At 47.1% G+C, this 23,535-nt stretch overlaps 2 non-coding genes across 2 annotated transcripts; one reads left to right on the forward strand and one right to left on the reverse strand.

Moving 5' to 3' along the window:
- Positions 1-6,159: 6,159 nt before the first annotated feature.
- Positions 6,160-6,232, forward strand: TRNAR-UCG (transfer RNA arginine (anticodon UCG)). Its single transcript has one exon. It is a non-coding gene; the product is annotated as a tRNA-Arg (tRNA).
- A 16,460-nt stretch (positions 6,233-22,692) lies between these two features.
- TRNAR-UCG (transfer RNA arginine (anticodon UCG)) lies at positions 22,693-22,765 on the reverse strand. The gene has a single exon. It is a non-coding gene; the product is annotated as a tRNA-Arg (tRNA).
- Between the last annotated feature and the right edge of the window lie 770 nt (positions 22,766-23,535).

A 23,535-nucleotide genomic window follows, 5' to 3' on the forward strand; every position in this document is an offset into this window, starting at 1 on the left:
GGTCACGCGGTAGCCACTGTTGCATTGCAGGTCACACTGGACGCGACTGTGTTGCGCATCAAAGCGGCACGCGCGAGCAGGCAACGCGTCAGAACACTGAAGAGCATAGAGGTACTTGACGTACTTGAGTGACGTACTTGAGTGTAAACATTCACGCTTTTAAACCCAAAAACCCTACTGAGGGGCATGATGTGGGCAGCCTTCGTGGAGAATGCAGCAGCACTGAGAACGCCCGGGGCACCGTCAGAAATCGTCGGCTGAGCGTGCCTCCACACACACACACACACACACACACACACACACACACACACACACACACACACACACACACACACACACACACACACACACACACACACACACACACACACACACACACACACACACACACACACACACACACACAAACACACGCACACGCACACGCACTCGCGCGCGCACGCACACACACACACACACACACACACACACACACAGTTACTAGAACCAACTGTTTTACAGCTCCCCATACCGCCCAGCGGAGGAGAGTGTCCCAAGCGGCGGTCACGAGAACTAACGGCGGTGTAGTCGAGTCTTGCTCCCTGCCGGGCGCGTCGTCTGCTACAGGCAGCGCAGAAGCGAGAAGCGGCCGGCACATATGAGGTTTTGGCGAGCTGCGTTTGCGCTCTACATGGCTGCAGTGAAATAATACTTCAATTGCGCCAGCTTTTCCTTCGAAGCTGCGTGTTATCTTGGAGAACACGTTTGTGTGATGCGAAATTAGGCTTTTAATATTGTGAAAAAAGTCCAAAAATGCTGGCAACACGCTCGCGAGCATTGTTTCTTGCTTTGCTCAATGGCTTGTGTTTTCTAGCGCGTACCCCAGTGCATAGTTCCTATAATGTAAAGAGGTCAGACAAAGTTTCAGTGCGTGGGTGCACTCTACTTTAGGAGGGAACGTAGTGAATATTCGAATATCCACTGCGTTGTCGGTAATGCTGCGGACTCCAGACTGTCACTTTGTGCAGCGCAGCTGTCAATATCGGAATGCACTTTTGCGCTCTCGGAATCCTCTAAGTTACCTCGTGGCACTGCTGTCCCGACACACTGGGCACCGCGATCCATTGGAGGCTTTCTATAGGGCGTAGTGCATTTTGGCTTTGAAATATGCGCCGGGAGTGAAGGAAACAGCCTCGAAAGAGCGCCTGGTGCCAGCATCCATTTCCCTGTCTCCAAAAGCACTTCCGTACCTTGCACTACATGGGGATAGTGCTTTAGAAGGTCTTCTTCGAAATGCAGATCACAAACTTTGCATTTCGAAGTCAGTTTGCGATCCTTTCTGTGAAGTGTACGCTCCCATCTTTTAAACTCGATGTGGTCTTTTGGCGGCCCGAAGCAATGACGGTCCGTTGAGTCATCGTTGCGATACCCGCTATTGCAGCCCGGTGAAAAGCAGGTCGGCTTGAACAGGTCCGATGTCACAAAATACCAACAAAAATTAACGAAGAAGCAGACGACACAAAACGGCTGTCGCGAGCGCGCTTTACAAAGGGCGCAGCAGGGCCAGCAACCAACGTCTCCGCTTCAGCGGACGCGGTTACTGCGAAGCGCGTCTTTTCTATCTCTGTTGATGTTACGTTAATATGTAAATAGTTTTATTACCATTGTACCTCTCCCCCTGTCCTTTCTACAATCCTCTTACCTCTTTCATTTCACTCCTACACACTGCCTGCTATCCTTTGTTTCTGCTGAACCAGCTGAAGTGCTTTCAGCAGCGATGGCAGATGCCGGAGCTAGCAACAATCTTTTTCCTTTCATTTACCATGTATTGCTTTCAACTCTCTTCTGTCTGCACGTGGCAGCGGTGGTGGCTCAGCTGTATATCGGTGGCCCGAAGAAATGGCTGTCCGTCGAGTCATCGTTGCGATACCCGCTATTGCACACCGGTGCAAAGCAGGTCAGCATGAAGAGGCCCGATGTTACAACATACAAAGAAAAAATTCAGGCGCCACTTTGACGATCTAAAGTGCGCGAGACGAAAGCCTTTCCACGCAACTTTGGCCGCACGGCTGTTGGCACACACGAGGCGGGAGAACCAACGTTATTTTGCGAGGAGGCAATGGGGTGACTTGGTTTGGCTACCCATGACTAATTGGGTCATGACCCATGCCTTACTAGTCATGATTGGTTACTAACTAGTAATGATTGCTTAATGACTAACTAGCCATGACTAGTTAATTTATGGCTGGTTAATGACTAGCTAGTCGTGACTAACCAGCAATGAGAAACCAGTCATGACTAGTCATGACTAACCAGTCATTAAGCAATAATAACTAGTCATGACTGCTTAATGACTAACTACTCATGACTAACCATTCATTGACCAATCATAACTAGTCATGACTACTTAATGACTAACTTATCATGACTGCTTAATGACTAACCAGTCATGACTAATCAGTAATTATTCATGGTTAGTAATGACTAACCAGTCATGACTAACCATGAGTGGTTAGTGGCTAGCTAGTCATGACTTACTAGTCATGACTGGTTATTGACTTACTAGTCATGACTGGTTATTGACTAACTTGTCATGATTAGTTAATGACTAACTAGTCATGATTGGTTAATGACCAGCTAGCCATGATTGGTTAATGACTAACTAGCCATCACTAGTTAATTGATGACTGGTTAATGACTAGCTAATTTGACTTATTAGTTAATGACTAACTAGTCATGATTGGTTAATGACTAACTAGTCATGATTGGTTAATGACTAACTAGTCATGACTAATTGGTTGATGACTAACTAGTCATGATCGGTTAATGATTAATTAGTCATGGCTTTTTAGGTCATGATTAATTAGTTGTAGACTAACTAGTCATGATTGGTTAATGACTAAATAGACATGGCTAGTTAATTGGTGACTGGTTAATGACTAGCTAGTTTGACTTATTAGTTGATGACTAACTAATCATGATTGGTTAATGACGAACTAGACATGTCTGGTTAATGACTAACTAGTCATGATTAGTTAATGACCAGCTAGCCATGATTGGTTAATGACTAACTAGCCATCACTACTTAATTGATGACTGGTTAATGACTAGCTAATTTGACTTATTAATGACTAATTAGTCATGATTGGTTAATGACTAACTAGCCATGACTAATTGGTTGATGACTAACTAGTCATGATCGGTTAATGACTAATAAGTCATGGCTATTTAAGTCATGACTAGTTAGTTGATGACTAACTAGTCATGACTGGTTAATGACTAACTAGACATGGCTAGTTAATTAATGACTGGTTAATGACTAGCTAGTTTGACTTATTAGTTGATGACTAACTAGTCATGATCGGTTAATGACGAACTTGACATGTCTGGTTAATGACTTGCTAGTCACGACTAACCAATCATGACTAACTACTGATGAGTGATTAATGACTAACGAATGACTAACCAGTCATGACTGGTTAGTCATCACTAGTTAGTCATTAAACAATCATGACTAACTAGTCATGAGTTAATGACTAGTTCAAATGCCAAATGAGTAGTTAATGACTTCAAATCCCAAAGGCCCTGGTTCGATGCTTAGCCTCGACACAGTTTTTTTAAGTAGTGACGCCGAAACACGGACACATCTGCCGACACGGCTGCAAACGACAGTATGAGGCATTAAAGGCTTTCGCCTTACAATTAAGTGAGAAGCGGACAACACAAAACGGCTGTCGCGAGCGCACCTTAACAAGGGCGCAGCGGGGCAGCGAGCCGCACAGAGCGGCGACGAGGGTACGAGGGAGCAAGACTCGATCGCAGCGCCACTAGTTCGCGCGACCGCCAGTTGGGACAGCTCTCTGGGCATCGCTGTGAAACTGAGTTGGTTCTAGTAACGTTGCACACACACACATACGCCGCCGCGGTGGCTCAGTGGTTATGGTGCTCGGCTGCTGACCGGAAAGACGCGGGTTCGATCCCTGCCGCGGCGGTTGAATTTCTTCGGAGGAGAAATTCGAGATGCCCGTGCACTGTGCGATATCATTGCACGTTAAAGAACCCCAGGTGGTCGAAATTTCCGGAGCCCTTGACTACGGCGTCCCTCATAGCCTGAGTTGCTTAGGGACGGTAAACACACACACTCGAGCGCACACACGATCACGCACACACACACACACGCAGGTGGAACCAATAGTTAAAACAACCTGGTTTTGCTGCTGCTGGCCGCAAGACCAGTTTGCGATAGCCGCCATAGAAGGAGGAGTCACAGTAGCGACGCGGAGCGTAAGTAAGAGAGAAATAGGCAGAAATTAATTTAATAAAAATAAACACGTCTTTCCATGAGGGCATAAATATTTAGTTTCTATTTTCACTTCAGGGGAGCACATTCCAGTGTGCCAGTAAGAGTCAAATCCCCAGCAGCTTGAAAGTGAAGTATTTCCTGGTAATATGGGAATATCACCATCAAATACTTCTGAACACAAGCTTCTGGTCATGAAATAAAAGCTGACAAAGTGAACATTTTGCTTTGTTAGTGTTTCGCAGAAGAGCCACCGTCCTATGCAGCTGCACGGAGCTGTTTTTTAATATCAGCCTAACAATAGGTTTCAACTTCATCTACACGCACTCGGCGAAACCACACTGTATTGAGAAAAATGCCTTTTCCCCTCTTTCATTGACAGCACGGTGTTAGGTGCTATTGTCCCAGCAAAAGTGACAGTCACTGAGACAAACCAGCGCTAAACAGCTCTGCACCCGGGTAGTCTATGAGCGCATTTTCGAATCCATGCATACTGCTTCCAACTAAAAACAGCTCCGAATGCGGATCATGCGTTGAATATACTTCAAAAATTTTACAAAAAAAATTATTGTGGCAAAAGAAGCAATATTACGTTTATTTGAAAAATAGCATATTGTTGCCAGACTCTCGTGAAAAACACTGTGGCCAGATTTCGAAAGTAAATTAGTAATTTATATCAAAACAATATTCTTTAAGAACCAAATATTACTTCACGGCAATAAAAATGATGACGCAAATTGGCAACGGGTACGTTATTATTTTGAGTTTATGTAATACGCACATTGTGTCTAGATTTTCGAGCTTTAAAAGTGCATAGTGGCCAGACTTCTATGCTAAATTACTTTTTTAACACCTTTTAGGAGTCCATTACTACTTAACGTCCTTTAAAATGATGACGCAGATTTGGCGACGCGTAGATTATGATTCTATGTGTGTGTGTGAGGCACATTGTGTGCAGATTTTCGAAGTTAGAAGAGTGGTGGCCAGAGTTATATGCTGACAAAGAAAAACAACTTTTTCTTTTTTGAAACAAGGTTTGTGTTATAGTATACGACGTGTTTTTATATGTGTGGTAAAAAGTTATGATTTCCTTGAAAGGTTCAATTTGCTTTACAGTCTCCAAAATCGACTGCAGTCGACATCGATGGCTGGGCAGGTAAAGCTTCGAATAAAACTAATGTTAGTATAATGTAAAACCATAGCGATAAAGGAACGTTGCATTATTTCTAAGGTTTGACGTATCTCGGAATATTTCTGTTTGGCACGTAGTGAGGTTTTCCTATTAGCAGAACTTTTCTGTTTCATGAGACGGTATTCAAGTAGAACTTTTTGCTGGGATAGATGGTCCATTCTGACGTAAGTTCGGCAGCGCGAATGAAGGTGCCCGAAGGCGTCCCTTCTTCGTTTCTACTTCGAGCTTCTTCATTCGCCCTGCTTTACTTATGCCTTAGAGATTGTGATTGCCATAGAGCGCATGTACAGTCCCGAATTGTCACGAGAAAACTCTAAATGTCACCCATCCGCCATGATCAATTATGGCACCCTTCACGGTAGGCTGTTTAATCTTGGAGTCGATGCTGTCCGTTTCAAGGGGAATTTTTAAGTAGCACGTATTAATTGTGCTCTGTTGTATTTCGTGTCGCTTTGTAGCCCCAGGCTGCAACGTCTTATTAACTGCGTGGTTAAACGTTTCAAAGTTTAAATGTTTACTGAAGGTCAGGAAAAGTTATTCCAGCGTTTATTTCCAACGTTTATAAAACAACAACAAACGAACATATAGAACAACACACTGACAAAAAAAAAGGAACGTGGTAGTTAATCTTTGGTTACACTCTTCCCCTGTATTAATAAATAAAATAGATGAACCCGGAGGTCTTTGTGGGCCTGTGGCGCAACGGATAACGCGTCTGACTTCGGATCAGAAGATTCCAGGTTCGAGTCCTGGCAGGCTCTTTTTTAATTTTTCCCTTCTTGGCCACCATATTGCGAACGGTTTAAAATACAAGATATATCGTTCCTGCGACAACCAAAATGTAACCTAGGTGGCCAGGTGGTCGAAGTTATTCCGGAACCCTCCACAACGGCACTTCTTTTCTCCCTTACGGCGTGGTTGGGGTGTCCAACGATTGGATTGGATTGTAAAACGTTTATTGCCAACAGTCTGAAGGGCATATAGGCCCCCCGCCTAAACGACGGCCAGAAGGTCTTGGCTCCTGGCGGCGTCTTCGGCCAGTTGGACGACTTTTGTTTGAGTCTCCGGATCGGAGCTGAGTAGGAGAGCCTCCCATTGTTCAAGTGACTTTATTTTTTGTCCCTCCAGGGGGGCAAAAGGGCATTTCCAGAGAATATGGTTGAGATCCGCTTTGGCCTTACATTGCTTACACTCGTTTGAATATTGTCCCGGATAATAACGACTACACATAACCGGGTTCGGAAACGTATAAGTTTGGAGACGGCGCCAAGAGGTGGCCTGTCTCTTTGTCAATGATTTATCAGCAGCGGGGTACTTTGTTCGATTGAGCCTATAATGTTGTGTGATTTCTCTGTAACCTACAAGACGATCCCTGTCTGCGAAGCCCTCGGTATGGCCACTGGCTCGGAAAGCAAGACCTCGAGCCAGTTCGTGAGCTGCTTCATTTCCAGCCAGGGATGCGTGTGCAGGTGTCCAGACTATGCGAATTTTGCGGTCGTCCCTTGCAGTCCGCAGGATTCCGTTCGTCAGAGGGGAGACCCTCCCCTTGGCAAAGTTCATCACTGCTACCTTTGAGTCACTGACTATCATTGACGCATCCGTGCCCACTATTGCAAGTGCGATGGCGGCTTCTTCTGCAATTTCGGGACTGTCCGTCGTGATCGAAGCGCCGGCTCGGAGATATGTCTCGGCGCTAGCTACCGCTATCACCATTCTCCCCCTCCCGCAATTAGCTGCGTCCACGTAGGCCACGTCTTCTATCGGATAGTTTTTGAAACATTTGCCGAGGGCTTCAGCCCGTTTCTCTCTGTGATCCTTGTGGTGGACGGGATGCATGTTTTTCGGTAGTGGTGGGATCATCAGCCTATCGCGCACGCTCTTAAGCATGTCCACTTTCGGACCTCGCTGACTCTCGTAATTTATTCCTAGTTTCGCGAGGATTTGCCTGCCTGTAACGCTTCCCGACAGCCTTTCGTACTGCGAGACTGTCACGCCTTCCACAATTTCATCCAATGTGTTGTGAAGACCTAGTTCTAAAAGTTTTGCGGTGGGGGTCCGAATTGGTAAACCCAGCGCCTGCTTGACACTTCTGCGAATGATCCCTTCCAGCTTGGACTTCTCCGCTGCCTTGAGATTAAGGAAAGGAGCTACGTAAGCAATCTTACTTATTACAAAGGCTTGAACTAATCTGATTATATTCGTTTCTTTCATGCCATAGCGCCTATTTGCGATTCTGCGGATGAGCCGCATAGTCTGTTGCGCGCATATCTCCAACTTCTTTATTGCTTCTCCATTGAAACCGTTGTTTTGAATGTACAGCCCTAAGACTCTAATCCTGTCCACCGTCGGGATATCGAGTCCCTGAGCCTTAAGAGATATCCGCGGGGGATCCGACCGTGATTTCCTCTTTGGTTGGTAAAAAAGCATTTCCGATTTTTGCGGGGAGCACCTAAGCCCCCTATCATTTACATACTTTTCAACTTCTCCTATGGCCATTTGGAGAGTCTCCTCTATTTGACCGTCAGTTCCTTTGCCAATCCACATAGTAATGTCACCCGCATACATGCAATGACTGAGACCTTCAATCGCTGCTAGTTTGCTAGGAAGCCCGATCATGGCCACGTTGAAAAGAAGCGGGGACAGTACAGATCCCTGCGGGGTCCCCTTGCTACCTAGCTCTATGTAGTCTGATTTACTTTCCCCGAAGTTAATTTGGGCCACTCTGTCGGAAAGGAAATTTTTAACATAGTTGTAGGTTTTCGGGCCTACTCCCAGGAGGCTGAGATTATCCAGGATCGCCTTGTGCGTGACGTTATCGAAAGCCTTGGCCAGGTCAAGACTCAGAATGACCTTCGCGTCCCGCGTTTGTGAGTCCAGAATTTCATGTTTTAGTTGCAGCATCACGTCCTGCGTTGAGAGATGAGACCTGAATCCCACCATGGAGATAGGATAAAGATGGTGGTCTTCCATGTAGTTGTTGAGACGTGTCTGCACTACATGCTCCATCAATTTCCCTGCACAGGAGGTTAGGGATATAGGCCTTAGATTCTCGATCGACAAAGGTTTCCCCGGTTTAGGAATAAGTACCACCTTAGCCGACTTCCACTGCTTAGGAATCTCACCCGCCTCCCAACATTTCTGCATGTAGGCAGTGAGTGCTGTTATAGAGTTGTCGTCGAGATTTCTGAGCAATTTGTTGCTTACCCCATCCGGTCCGGGCGCTGAATTAGTATTTAATCTAGCAAGCTCTGCTCGCACTTCGGATTCAGTAATGGGTTCGTCCAAGCGATCGTTGGGTATCCCACAGTAACCATGCAGAGGTACCTTCTCGGTGTCCCCTATGTACTTAGATCGAATCTCATCGAGCAGCTCTTGCTCTGTACCCTCATGTTTATGCTGGATCTTTTGGAGGTTTTGCCTCTGGGCCGTTTTACATCCGTCAGGGTCTAGGAGGTATCTGAGTAAACTCCATGTGCGAGCCAGACTTATATTCCCGTCCATTTTGTCGCATAGCGATTCCCAGTTTTGCCTAGAAAGTTTGAGCGCATATTCCTCTATCTCTTTGTTGTGCCTTGCTATCCTTCTGCGAAGGTTACGATTCCACTTTTGACTTTTAAGTCGCTTTTCTCACTTTATTTTGGAAACGGTAATTACTGCTGGGCCCTATAAACGCCCAGGCCGACGTCACTCGCTTGTTGAGTGGGACGCCTTCCGAAAAATCCGGGAACAGAGCGCTAACACCACAGAAATTGATGACATTGAGGAGTGGATAAGGCAGCTCGAATTGGACGCTCGTAAAGCGACCCAGACTGTGGCGGAAGACTCAGGCCTAGAAACAATGGACACCCGCCTCCTCCATATGTGGCAAGCCAAAACCAGTAGGGTGTCCAACGAGAAGTGAGACAATTCCTGCGCCATTTCCTTTCCTCAAAAACCAATATTTCCACTGTGTGCAACGCGACAGCGGCCAACATACCATCTTGTTTGTGTGGGCACGTCAACCATCATTGCTGCTTTGGAAGCATTGCTGTCTTAGAGTATTTCTGTCGGACACGAATCCTTGACAGTGAATACCCGGCCTTCGCCGTGGCTATACCATACTGCAGACTCACCCTGGAGAGAGAGAGAGAGATGACTTTTATTTTTCAGCTCAAGTCCGAGCCTTCGTCATCCTGGAATCCAAGCAGGATTGGGAAAGGAAACAGAAACCAAAACAGAAACAAAAGGCAAATAATGAAATTTATGCAGTCACACTTTTCAAAGAGGCAATAAAATCCGCTGCATCTTTACAGACAACGACACTCTGTGGCGTTCAGAACGCTATGGCTTCCAGTTACGTCTCGGCCACGCGGTAGCCACTGTTGCATTGCAGGTCACACTGGACGCGACTGTGTAGCGCTTCAAAGCGGCACGCGCGAGCACGCAACGCGTCAGAACACTGAAGAGCATAGAGGTCCTTGACGTACTTGAGTGACGTACTTGAGTGTAAACATTCACGCTTTTAAATCCAAAAACCCTACTGAGGGGCATGATGTGGGCAGCCTACGTGGAGAATGCAGCAGCACTGAGAACGCCCGGGGCACCGTCAGAAATCGTCGGCTGAGCATGCCTCCACACACACACACACACACACACACACACACACACACACACACACACACACACACACACACACACACACACACACACACACACACACACACACACACACACGCACACGCACACGCACACGCACACGCACACACACACACACACACACACACACACACACAGTTACTAGAACCAACTCAGTTTCACAGCTCCCCATACCGCCCAGCGGAGGAGAGTGTCCCAAGCGGCGGTCACGAGAACTAACGGCGGTGTAGTCGAGTCTTGCTCCCTGCCGGGCGCGTCGTCTGCTACAGGCAGCGCAGAAGCGAGGAGCGGCCGGCACATATGAGGTTTTGGCGAGCTGCGTTTGCGCTCTACATGGCTGCAGTAAAATAATACTTCAATTGCGCCAGCTTTTCCTTCGAAGCTGCGTGTTATCTTGGAGAACACGTTTGTGTGATGCGAAATTAGGCTTTTAATATTGTGAAACAAGTCCAAAAATGCTGGCAACACGCTCGCGAGCATTGTTTCTTGCTTTGCTCAATGGCTTGTGTTTTCTAGCGCGTACCCCAGTGCATAGTTCCTATAATGTAAAGAGGTCAGACAAAGTTTCAGTGCGTGGGTGTACTCTACTTTAGGAGGGAACGTAGTGAATATTCGAATATCCACTGCGTTGTCGGTAATGCTGCGGAGTCCAGACTGTCACTTTGTGCAGCGCAGCTCGCCATTTCGGAATGCACTTTTGCGATCTCGCAATCTTCTAAGTTACCTCGTGGCACTGCTGTCGCGACACACTGGGCACCGCAATCCATTGGAGGCTTTCTCTTCGGCGTAGTGCATTTTGGCTTTGAAATAGGCGCCTGGAATAAAGGAAACAGCTTCGGAAGAGAGCCTGGTGCCAGCATCCATTTCCCTGTCTCCAAAAGCACTTCCGTACCTAGCACTACATGGGGATAGTGATTTAGAAGGTCTTCTTCTTCGAAATGGAGATCACAAACTTTGCATTTCGAAGTCTGTTTGCGATCCTTTCTGTTAAGTGCACGCTCCCATCTTTTAAACTCGATGTGGTCTTTTGGCGGCCCGAAGCAATGACGGTCCGTTGAGTCATCGTTGCGATACCCGCTATTGCACCCCGGTGAAAAGCAGGTCGGCATGAACAGCTCCGATGTCACAAAATACAAACAAAAATTAACTAAGAAGCAGACGACACAAAGCGGCTGTCGCAAGCGCGCTTTACAAAGGGCGCAGCAGGGCCAGCAACCAACGTCTCCGCTTCGGCGGACGCGGTTACTGCGACGCGCGTCTTTTCAAGGGCGCAGCAGGTCCAGCAACCAGCGTCTCCGCTTCGGCCAACGTTTCTAGATAAAGACAGTTGGAAAACATGCTCTGGGTATGCGGCCCCTTTCTGTCGCCGATTTCATCTCAAAGAGATACTAGCGCCATCTTTCTGCTGGTAGGAGTACCGCGTTTGTTCTTCCATGGCCTCCGTGGCTCCGTAACCAGCTCAAGCATCGGTACTTTAACACTGCGCTTGATCTCAGAGGCCACGATTTTTCTTCACCGCCGCGGCGCCCATTGGCTCCGCTTGGTCTGCAGTAAAATAATACTGGCTGCACATGGCTGCAGTAAAATAATACTTCAATTGCGCCAGCTTTTCCTTCGAAGCTGCGTGTTATCTTGGAGAACACGTTTGTGTGATGCGAAATTAGGCTTTTAATATTGTGAAACAAGTCCAAAAATGCTGGCAACACGCTCGCGAGCATTGTTTCTTGCTTTGCTCAATGGCTTGTGTTTTCTAGCGCGTACCCCAGTGCATAGTTCCTATAATGTAAAGAGGTCACACAAAGTTTCAGTGCGTGAGTGTACTCTACTTTAGGAGGGAACGTAGTGAATATTCGAATATCCACTGCGTTGTCGGTAATGCTGCGGAGTCCAGACTGTCACTTTGTGCAGCGCAGCTCGCCATTTCGGAATGCACTTTTGCGATCTCGCAATCTTCTAAGTTACCTCGTGGCACTGCTGTCGCGACACACTGGGCACCGCGATCCATTGGAGGCTTTCTCTTCGGCGTAGTGCATTTTGGCTTTGAAATAGGCGCCTGGAATAAAGGAAACAGCTTCGGAAGAGAGCCTGGTGCCAGCATCCATTTCCCTGTCTCCAAAAGCACTTCCGTACCTAGCACTACATGGGGATAGTGATTTAGAAGGTCTTCTTCGAAATGGAGATCACAAACTTTGCATTTCGAAGTCTGTTTGCGATCCTTTCTGTGAAGTGCACGCTCCCATCTTTTAAACTCGATGTGGTCTTTTGGCGGCCCGAAGCAATGACGGTCCGTTGAGTCATCGTTGCGATACCCGCTATTGCACCCCGGTGAAAAGCAGGTCGGCATGAACAGCTGCGATGTCACAAAATACAAACAAAAATTAACTAAGAAGCAGACGACACAAAGCGGCTGTCGCAAGCGCGCTTTACAAAGGGCGCAGCAGGGCCAGCAACCAACGTCTCCGCTTCGGCGGACGCGGTTACTGCGACGCGCGTCCTTTCAAGGGTGTAGCAGGCCCAGCAACCAGCGTCTCCGCTTCGGCGGACGCTGTTACTGCGACGCCCGTCTTTTCTATCTCTGTTGCTGTTACGTTAATATGTAAATAGTTTTATTACGATTGTACCTCTCCCCCTGTCCTTTCTACAATCCTCTCACCTCTTTCATTTCACTCCTACACACTGCCTGCTATCCGTTATTTCTGCTGAACCAGCTGAGGTGCTTTCAGCAGCGATGGCAGATGCCGGAGCTAGCAACAATCTTTTTCCTTTCATTTACCATGCATTGCTTTCAACTCTCTTCTGTCTGCACGTGGCAGCGGTGGTGGCTCAGCTGTATATCGGTGGCCCGAAGAAATGACTGTCCGTCGTGTCATCGTTGCGATACCCGCTATTGCACCCCGGTGCAAAACAGGTCAGCATGAAGAGGCCCGATGTTACAACATACAAACAAAAAATTCAGGCGCCGCTTTGAGGATCTAAAGTGCGCGAGACGAAAGCCTTTCCACGCAACGTTGGCCGCACGGCTGTTGGCACACACGAGGCGGCAGAACCAACGTTATTTTGCGAGGAGGCAATGGGGTGACTTCGTCTGGCTAGCCATGACTAATTGGGTCATGACCCATGACTTACTGGTCATGATTGGTTAATCACTAACTAGCCATGACTAGTTAATTGATGGCTGGTTAATGACTAGCTAGTCATGACTAATTAGTTGATGACTAACTAGTCATGATTCGTTAATGATGAACTAGTCATGTCTGGTTAATGACTAGCTGGTCGTGACTAACCAGCAATGACAAACCAGTCATGACTAGTCATGACTAAGCAGTCATTAAGTAATAATAACTAGTCATGTCTGCTTAATGACTGACTACTCATGACTAACCATTCATTGACCAATCATAACTACTCATGACTACTTAATGACTAATTTATCATGACTGCTTAATGACTAACCAGTCATGACTAATCAGTAATTAGTAATGGTTAGTAATGACTAACCAGTCATGACTAACCATGAGTGGTTAGTGGCTAGCTAGTCATGACTTACTGGTCATGATTGGTTAATGACTTACTAGTCATGATTGGTTATTGACTTACTAGTCATGATTGATTATTGACTAACTTGTCATGATTGATTATTGACTAACTTGTCATGATTAGTTAATGACTAACTAGTCATGATTGGTTAATTACTAACTAGCCATGATTGGTTAATGACCAACTAGCCATGACTAGTTAACTGATGACTGGTCAATGACTAGCTAGTCATGACTAATTAGTTGATGACTAGCTAGTCATGATTGGTTAATGACTAATAGGTCAGGACTATTTAGGTCATGACTACTTAGTTGATGACTAACTAGTCACGATTGGATAATGACTAACTAGTCATGACAAGTTAATTGATGACTGGTTAATGACTAGCTAATTTGACTTATTAGTTAATGACTAACTAGTTATGATTGGTTAATGACTAACTAGCCATGACTAGTTAATTGATGACTGGTCAATGAACTAGGTAGTCATCACTAATTGGTTGATGACTAACTAGTCATGATCGGTTAATGACTAATTAGTCATGGCTATTTAAGTCATGACTAATTAGTTGATCACTAACCAGTCATGATTGCTTAATGACTAACTAGTCATGACTAGTAAATTGATCACTAGTTAATGACTAGCTAGTTTGACTTATTAGTTGATGACTAACTAGTCATCATTGGTTAATGATGAACTAGACATGTCTGGTTAATGACTAGCTAGTCACGACTAACCAATCATGGCTAACTACTGATGAGTGATTAATTACTAACGAATGACTAACCAGTCATGACTGGTTAATCATCACTAGTTAGTCATTAAACAATCATGACTAACTAGTCATGAGTTAATGACTGGTTCAAATGCCAAATGAGTAGTTAATGACTTCAAATGCCAAAGGCCCTGGTTCGATGCTCAGCCTCGACATAGTTTTTTAAGTTGTGACGCCGAAACACGGACACATCTGCCGACACGGCTGCAAACGACAGTATGAGGCATTAAAGGCTTTCGCCTTAAAATTAACTGAGAAGCGGACAACACAAAGCGGCTGTCGAGAGCGCACCTTAACAAGGGCGCAGCGGGACAGCGAGCCGCACAGAGCGGCGACGAGGGTACGAGGGAGCAAGACTCGATCGCAGCGCCACTAGTTCGCGCGACCGCCACTTGGGACAGCTCTCTGGGCACCGCTGTGAAACTGACTTGGTTCTAGTAACGTTGCACACACACACATACGCCGCCGCGGTGGCTCAGTGGTTATGGTGCTCTGCTGCTGACCCGAAAGACGCGGGTTCGATCCCGGCCGCGGCGGTTGAATTTCTTTGGAGGAGAAATTCTAGATGCCCGTGCGCTGAGCGATAGCATTGCACGTTAAAGAACCCCAGGTGGTCGAAATTTCCGGAGCCCTTCACTACGGCGTCCCTCATAGCCTGAGTTGCTTAGGGACGGTAAACACACACACACACGAGCGCACACACGATCACGCACACACACACACGCAGGTGGAACCAATGGTTAAAACAACCTGGTTTTGCTGCTGCTGGCCGCAAGACCAGTTTCGATAGCCGCCATAGAAGGAGGAGTCACAGTAGCGACGCGGAGCGTAAGTAATGATGCTCCGCGTCGCTACTGTGACTCCTCCTTCTATGGCGGCTATCGCAAATGGTCTTCCGGCCAGCAGCAGCAAAACCAATTTGTTTTAACCATTGGTTCCACCTGCATGTGTGTGTGTGTGCGTAATCGTGTGTGCGCTCATGTGTGTGTGTTTACCGTCCCTAAGCAACTCAGGCTATGAGGGACGCCGTAGTGAAGGGCTGCGGAAATTTCTACCACCTGGTGTTCTTTAACGTGCAATGATATCGCTCAGCGCACGGGCATCTAGAATTTCTCCTCCAAAGAAATTCAGCCGCCGCGGCCGGGATCGAACCCGCGTCTTTCGGGTCAGCAGCCGAGCACCATAACCACTGAGCCACTGCGGCGGCGTATGTGTGTGTGTGCAACGTTACTAGAACCAAGTCAGTTTCACAGCGGTGCCCAGAGAGCTGTCCCAAGTGGCGGTCGCGCGAACTAGTGGCGCTGCGATCGAGTCTTGCTCCCTCGTACCCTCGTCGCCGCTCTGTGCAGCTCGCTGCCCTGCTGCGCCCTTGTTAAGGTGCGCTCGCGACAGCCGCTTTGTGTTGTCCGCTTCTCAGTTAATTTTAAGGCGAAAGCCTTTAATGCCTCATACTGTCGTTTGCAGCCGTGTCGGCAGATGTGTCCGTGTTTCGGCGTCACTACTTAAAAAGCTGTGTCGAGGCTGAGCATCGAACCAGGGCCTTTGGCATTTGAAGTCATTAACTACTCATTTGGCATTTGAACCAGTCATTAACTCATGACTAGTTAGTCATGATCGTTTAATGACTAACTAGTGATGATTAACCAGTCATGACTGGTTAGTCATTCGTTAGTCATTAATCACTCATCAGTAGTTAGCCATGATTGGTTAGTCGTGACTAGCTAGTCATTAACCAGACATGTCTAGTTCATCATTAACCAAAGATGACTAGTTAGTCATCAACTAATAAGTCAAACTAGCTAGTCATTAACTAGTGATCAATTAACTAGTCATGACTAGTTAGTCATAAAGCAATCATGACTGGTTAGTCAACAACTTATTAGTCATGACTTAAATAGCCATGACTAATTATTCATTAACCGATCATGTCTAGTTAGTCATCAACCAATTAGTGATGACTACCTAGTTCATTGACCAGTCATCAATTAACTAGCCATGGCTAGTTAGTCATTAACCAATCATAACTAGTTAGTCATTAACGAATAAGTCAAATTAGCTAGTCACTAACCAGTCATCAATTAACTAGTCATGACTAGCTAGTCATTAACCAATCATGACTAGTTAGTCATCAACTAATTAGTCATGACCTAAATAGTCCTGACCTATTAGTCATTAACCAATCATGACTAGTTAGTCATCAACTAATTAGTCATGACTAGCTAGTCATTGACCAGTCATCAATTAACTAGTCATGGCTAGTTAGTCATTAACCAATCATGACTAGTTAGTCATTAACTAATCATGAGAAGTTAGTCAATAATCAATCATGACTAGTAAGTCAATAACCAATCATGACTAGCTAGCCACTAACCACTCATGGTTAGTCATGACTGGTTAGTTATTACTAACCATGACTAATTACTGATTAGTCATGACTGGTTAGTCATTAAGCAGTCATGATAAATTAGTCATTAAGTAGTCATGACTAGTTATGATTGGTCAATGAATGGTTAGTCATGAGTAGTCAGTCATTAAGCAGACATGACTAGTTATTATTGCTTAATGACTGCTTAGTCATGACTAGTCATGACTGGTTTGTCATTGCTGGTTAGTCACGACTAGCTAGTCATTAACCAGACATGTCTAGTTCATAATGAGCGAATCATGACTAGTAAGTCATCAACTTATAAGTCTTTACTAGCTAGTAATTAACCAGCCATCAATTAACTAGTCATGACTAGTTAGTCATTAACCAATCATGACTAGTTAGTAACCAATCATCACTAGTAAGGCATGGGTCATGACCCAATTAGTCATGGCTAGCCAAACCAAGTCACCCCATAGCCTCCTCGCAAAATAACGTTGGTTTTGCCGCCTCGTGTGTGCCAACAGCCGTGCGGCCAAAGTTGCGTGGAAAGGCTTTCGTCTCGCGCAGTTTAGATCCTCAAAGCGGGGCCTGAATGTTTTGTTTGTATGTTGTAACATCGGGCCTCTTCATGCTGACCTGTTTTGCACCGGGGTGCAATAGCGGGTATCGCAACGATGACTCGACGGACAGTCATTTCTTCAGGCCACCGATATACAGCTGAGCCACCACCGCTGCCACGTGCAGACAGAAGAGAATTGAAAGCAATACATGGTAAATGAAAGGAAAAAGATTGTTGCTAGCTCTGGCATCTGCCATCGCTGCTGAAAGCACATCAGCTGGTTCAGCAGAAATAAAGGATAGCAGGCAGTGTGTAGGAGTGAAATGAAAGAGGTGAGAGGATTGTAGAAAGGACAGGGGGAGAGGTACAATGGTAATAAAACTATTTACATATTAACGTAACAGCAACAGAGATAGAAAAGACGCGCGTCGCAGTAACAGCGTCCGCTGAAACGGAGACGTTGGTTGCTGGCCCTGCTACGCCCTTGAAAGGACGCGCGTCTCAGTAACCGCGTCCGCCGAAGCCAACGTTTCTAGTAAAGACAGTTGGCAAACTGCGCCGGCGAGCCAGGGAGCAGAGCGGCCCCACGCGATCACCGTCTAGGCGGTGGCGCTGCGGTCGCTTTAGGATGAGCGCGTCGTCTGCTACTCCCAGCCCAACGTTTTTATATAATATTATCAACATAAACTACGAGGAGGCAAGCGGTACGTCATGTTTCTCTAAACCGCGGAAAGAAGGGCTTCCAGTTTTTTCCGATATTTACAGCCAGAAGCTCTACCTCGAGCATCCTGCCCTGACGTACCCCAACGTAGAGCGCACGCGGACTTCGCAATTCGTAGAAAGCCCTTTGGTAACTTCACTTCCAATAGAGGAGTGCGCCAGGGCTCCGTTCTCGCCCCAACATTATTCAATGTGGCTTTTATTCCTCTTGTTAGAGCCCTAGAAACCATCCCTTCTATCAGTGTGCTTGCGTACGCCGATGACATAACCTTGTGGTGCTGTCACCCAGATGCGTCTATCCATCAGTCGGCCCTCCAACATGCGCTAGATGTCTTGATATCTCGCCTCCCACCTCTGGGTCTAACCCTCTCGCCTACTAAGTCATTTTTAATTCGCATTGGAAACAAAGCCGGCTTACGGAAAGCAGTCCCTTTAAACTTTACAGTAGATAGGTCTCCGATTCCTCACGTACAAACTGTTCGTATTCTTGGCCTCCTCCTTCATACCTCTGGGACTGGCACCCCTTGGCTGACAGCCACACGTAAATCAGCTCACGCTACTATAGGTCTGATTCGTCGCATAGCTATGCGATCTGGTGGCGCACGTGCTCATACGGCCCGCCAGCTTGTGCGCTCTATCCTTCAGCCACGGATAATATATCAGGCACAATTTCAACGTCTCACCCGCAGACAGTGGGACTCCCTTGAAGCTATCAATCGTGAGGCTATGCGCGCAATAACATTTTTGCCTCGTTTGACACCCATACCCGTGCTTCAGGAGTTCGCCCAAATTAATACTCTCAGTGAACTCATCGACCAGCGGGGGGCAGACAGAGCTCGCAAACAGTCTCTACGACTTCATCGTTTAAAGACGCTCCCTCCGTGGTCGTATTGTCAGCTCACAGACAATCGCCCCACTGTTTCCCCGTCGGTATCAGCCGCGCATCTGCCTGAAGGGTGCATATTGTACACCAATGCGTCACATACTGCAGAGCGGGGAGTTACCGCTGTATATAGTCCCTCCCATCCGCATCTCAACTCTCGTGCGACGTACACCGCAGATACATGTACCCCCCTGGCAATGGAACTTCAAGCCATTTACAATGCCATTGCTTCCCTTCCGCTCGTTCCCACATTCAATGCAGTTCATATTTATACAGACTCCCTCGCCGTCCTTAAACAGCTTAAGGCTGTTCGACGCACATTCCAGATTACACAATTAATTCACCTACTCTGCGCAAAATACCCATGTCCTGTACGCATTCACTGGATTCGCGGTCATGCTCACGATCCACATAACATTCAAGCAGATGCTATGACTCACATTGACACATCAGACGACCTGCCACCTTCCCCTCTTCCCCCAGATCCGTTCCTGTCCCATGTCTCCGATTCACAAGCTCTGCGCCAGCGAACACGCGCTCTAATTCCTCCGTGTTCGCACCCTCTCCCCCGTAGTCTAACTCGGCAGGAGGAGGTATCAGTGCGCCGGGTTCGGGCAGGGGCGGCCCTGACCCCATCTGTCCGTTATCGGTGGGGTGATAAATATCTGCCAGCAACTGACAGGTGCCCTCACTGCGGCGCTGCACCGGACATTTGTGATGTGCGGCACCTGTTGTGGACTTGCCCAGCGACGGCCCCTATTAGAAAACGGCTCCTCAGGGAGGTCGGCCTGTGGTGGAACCGCGACGGGGACTATGTGAAGTGGCCTATGGACAATCACTTCACCAGCAGCCTATGCGAGTACCTCGCCGAAACTGGTCTACACTCCTTCTTTTAACTTTCTGTAACCTACATTCCACTCCCCCTTTTCTCAACTTATGCCTCAAGGCAGACTTCACGAATAAAAAAAAAATTCGTAGATGAGCGCGGCTAGAAGCAGCCGCCCCCTGCGCAGACGATGCGAGGCGCGAGCTAACAGTAATCTTTCGCGCAGCAAACTGTGACCAAGCGGAGCCAATGGGCGCCGCGGCGGTGAAGAGAAATCTTGGCCTCTGAGATCAAGCGCAGTGTTAAAGTACCGATGCTTGAGCTGGATACGGAGGCACGGAGGCCATGGAAGAACAAACGCGGTACTCCTACCAGCCAAAAGATGGCGCTCGTATCTCTTTGAGATGAAATCGGCGACAGAAAGGGGCCGCATACCCGGAGCATGTTTTGCAACTGTCTTTATCTAGAAACGTTGGCCGAAGGGGAGACGCTGGTTGCTGGACCTGCTGCGGCCCTTTGTAAAGCGTGCTTGTGACAGCCGCTTTGTGTCGTCTGCTTCTTAGTTAATTTTTGTTTGTATTTTGTGACATCGGACCTGTTCATGCCGACCTGCTTTTCACCGGGGTGCAATAGCGGGTATCGCAACGATGACTCAACGGACCGTCATTGCTTCGGGCCGCCAAAAGACCACATCGAGTTTAAAAGATGGGAGCGTGCACTTCACAGAAAGGATCGCAAACTGACTTCGAAATGCAAAGTTTGTGATCTCCATTTCGAAGAAGAAGACCTTCTAAAGCACTATCCCCATGTAGTGCAAGGTACGGAAGCGCTTTTCGAGACAGGGAAATGGATGCTGGCACCAGGCTCTCTTCCGAAGCTGTTTCCTTTATTCCAGGCGCATATTTCAAAGCCAAAATGCACTACGCCGAAGAGTAAGCCTCCAATTGATCGCGGTGCCCAGTGTGTCGCGACAGCAGTGCCACGAGGTGACTTAGAGGATTCCGAGATCGCAAAAGTGCATTCCGAAATGGCCAGCTGCGCTGCACAAAGTGACAGTCTGGAGTCCGCAGCATTACCGACAACGCAGTGGATATTAGAATATTCACTACGTTCCCTCCTGAAGTAGAGTGCACCCACGCACTGAAACTTTGTCTGACCTCTTTACATTATAGGAACTATGCACTGGGGTACGCGCTAGAAAACACAAGCCATTGAGCAAAGCAAGAAACAATGCTCGCGAGCGTGTTGCCAGCATTTTTGGACTTTTTTCACAATATTAAAAGCCTAATTTCGCATCACACAAACGTGTTCTCCAAGATAACACGCAGCTTCGAAGGAAAAGCTGCCGCAATTGAAGTATTATTTTACTGCAGCCATGTAGAGCGCAAACGCAGCTCGCCAAAACCTGATATGTGCCGGCCGCTCCTCGCTTCTGTGCTGCCTGTAGCAGACGACGCGCCCGGCAGGGAGCAAGACTCGACTACACCGTCGTTAGTTCACGTGACCGCCGCTTGGGACACTCTCCTCTGCTGGGCGGTATGGGGAGCTGTGAAACTGAGTTGGTTCTAGTAACTGTGTGTGTGTGTGTGTGTGTGTGTGTGTGTGTGTGTGTGTGTGTGTGTGTGTGTGTGTGTGTGTGTGTGTGTGTGTGTGTGTGTGTGTGTGTACCCCAGTGCATAGTTCCTATAATGTAAAGAGGTCAGACAAAGTTTCAGTGCGTGGGTGCACTCTACTTTAGGAGGGAACGTAGTGAATATTCGAATATCCACTGCGTTGTCGGTAATGCTGCGGACTCCAGACTGTCACTTTGTGCAGCGCAGCTGGCCATTTCGGAATGCACTTTTGGGGAGCTGTGAAACTGAGTTGGTTCTAGTAACTGTGTGTGTGCGTGTGCGTGCGTGCGTGTGTGTGTGTGTGTGTGTGTGTGTGTGTGTGTGTGTGTGTGTGTGTGTGTGTGTGTGTGTGTGTGTGTGTGTGTGTGTGTGTGTGTGTGTGTGTGTGTGTGTGTGTGTGTGTGTGTGTGTGGAGGCACGCTCAGCTGACGATTTCTGACGGTGCCCGGGGCGTTCGCAGTGCTGCTGCATTCTCCACGAAGGCTGCCCACATCATTCCCCTCAGTAGGGTTTTTGGGTTTAAAAGCGTGAATGTTTACACTCAAGTACGTCACTCAAGTACGTCAAGTACCTCTATGCTCTTCAGTGTTCTGACGCGTTGCCTGCTCGCGCGTGCCGCTTTGAAGCGCAACACAGTCGCGTCCAGTGTGACCTGCAATGCAACAGTGGCTACCGCGTGGCCGAGACGTAACTGGAAGCCGTAGCGTTTTGAACGCCACAGAGTGTCGTTGTCTGTAATGATGCAGCGGATTTTATTGCCTCTTTGAAAAGTGTGACTGCATAAATTTCATTATTTGCCTTTTGTTTCTGTTTTGGTTTGTGTTTCCTTTTCCAATCCTGCTTGGATTCCAGGATGAGGAAGGCTCGGACTTGAGCTGAAAAATAAAAGTCATCTCTCTCTCTCTCTCTCCAGGATGAGTCTGCAGTATGGAATAGCCACGGCGAAGGCCGGGTATTCACTGTCAAGGATTCGTGTCCGACAGAAATACTCTAAGACAGCAATACTTCCAAAGCAGCAATGATGGTTCACGTGCCCACACAAATAAGATGGTATGTTGGCCGCTGTCGCGTTGCACACAGTGGAAAGATTGGTTTTTGAGGAAAGGAAATGGCGCAGGAATTGTCTCACTTCTCGTTGGACACCCCAACCACGCCGTAAGGGAAAAAAGAGGTGCCGTTGTGGAGGGTTCCGGAATAACTTCGACCACCTGGCCATCTAGGTTACATTTTGGTTGTCGCAGGAACGATATATCTTGTATGTTAAACCGTTCGCAATATGGTGGCCAAGAAGGGAAAAATTAAAAAAGAGCCTGCCAGGACTCGAACCTGGAATCTTCTGATCCGAAGTCAGACGCGTTATCCGTTGCGCCACAGGCCCACGAAGACCTCCGGGTTCATCTATTTTATTTATTAATACAGGAGAAGAGTGTAACCAAAGATTAACTACCACGTTCCTTTTTTTTTGTCAGTGTGTTGTCCTATATGTTCGTTTGTTGTTGTTTTATAAACGTTGGAAATAAACACTGGAATAACTTTTCCTGACCTTCAGTAAACATTTAAACTTTGAAACGTTTAACCACGCAGTTAATAAGACGTTGCAGCCTGGGGCTACAAAGCGACACGAAATACAACAGAGCACAATTAATACGTGCTACTTAAAAATTCCCCTTGAAACGGACAGCATCGACTCCTAGATTAAACAGCCTACCGTGAAGGGTGCCATAATTGATCACGGCGGATGGGTGACATTTAGAGTTTTCTCGGGACAATTCGGGACTGTACATGCGCTCTATGGCAATCACAATCCCTAAGGCATAAGTAAAGCAGGGCGAATGAAGAAGCTCGAAGTAGAAACGAACAAGGGACGCCTTCGGGCACCTTCATTCGCGCTGCCGAACTTACGTCAGAATGGACCATCTATCCCAGCAAAAAGTTCTACTTGAATACCGTCTCATGAAACAGAAAAGTTCTGCTAATAGGAAAACCTCACTACGTGCCAAACACAGAAATATTCCGAGATACGTCAAACCTTAGAAATAATGCAACGTTCCTTTATCGCTATGGTTTTACATTATACTAACATTAGTTTTATTCGAAGCTTTACCTGCCCAGCCATCGATGTCGACTGCAGTCGATTTTGGAGACTGT

The sequence above is a fragment of the Amblyomma mixtum genome, chromosome 3 (assembly GCF_055824585.1).
Source record: "Amblyomma mixtum isolate Tamu chromosome 3, ASM5582458v1, whole genome shotgun sequence".
Classification (NCBI taxonomy): domain Eukaryota; kingdom Metazoa; phylum Arthropoda; class Arachnida; order Ixodida; family Ixodidae; genus Amblyomma; species Amblyomma mixtum.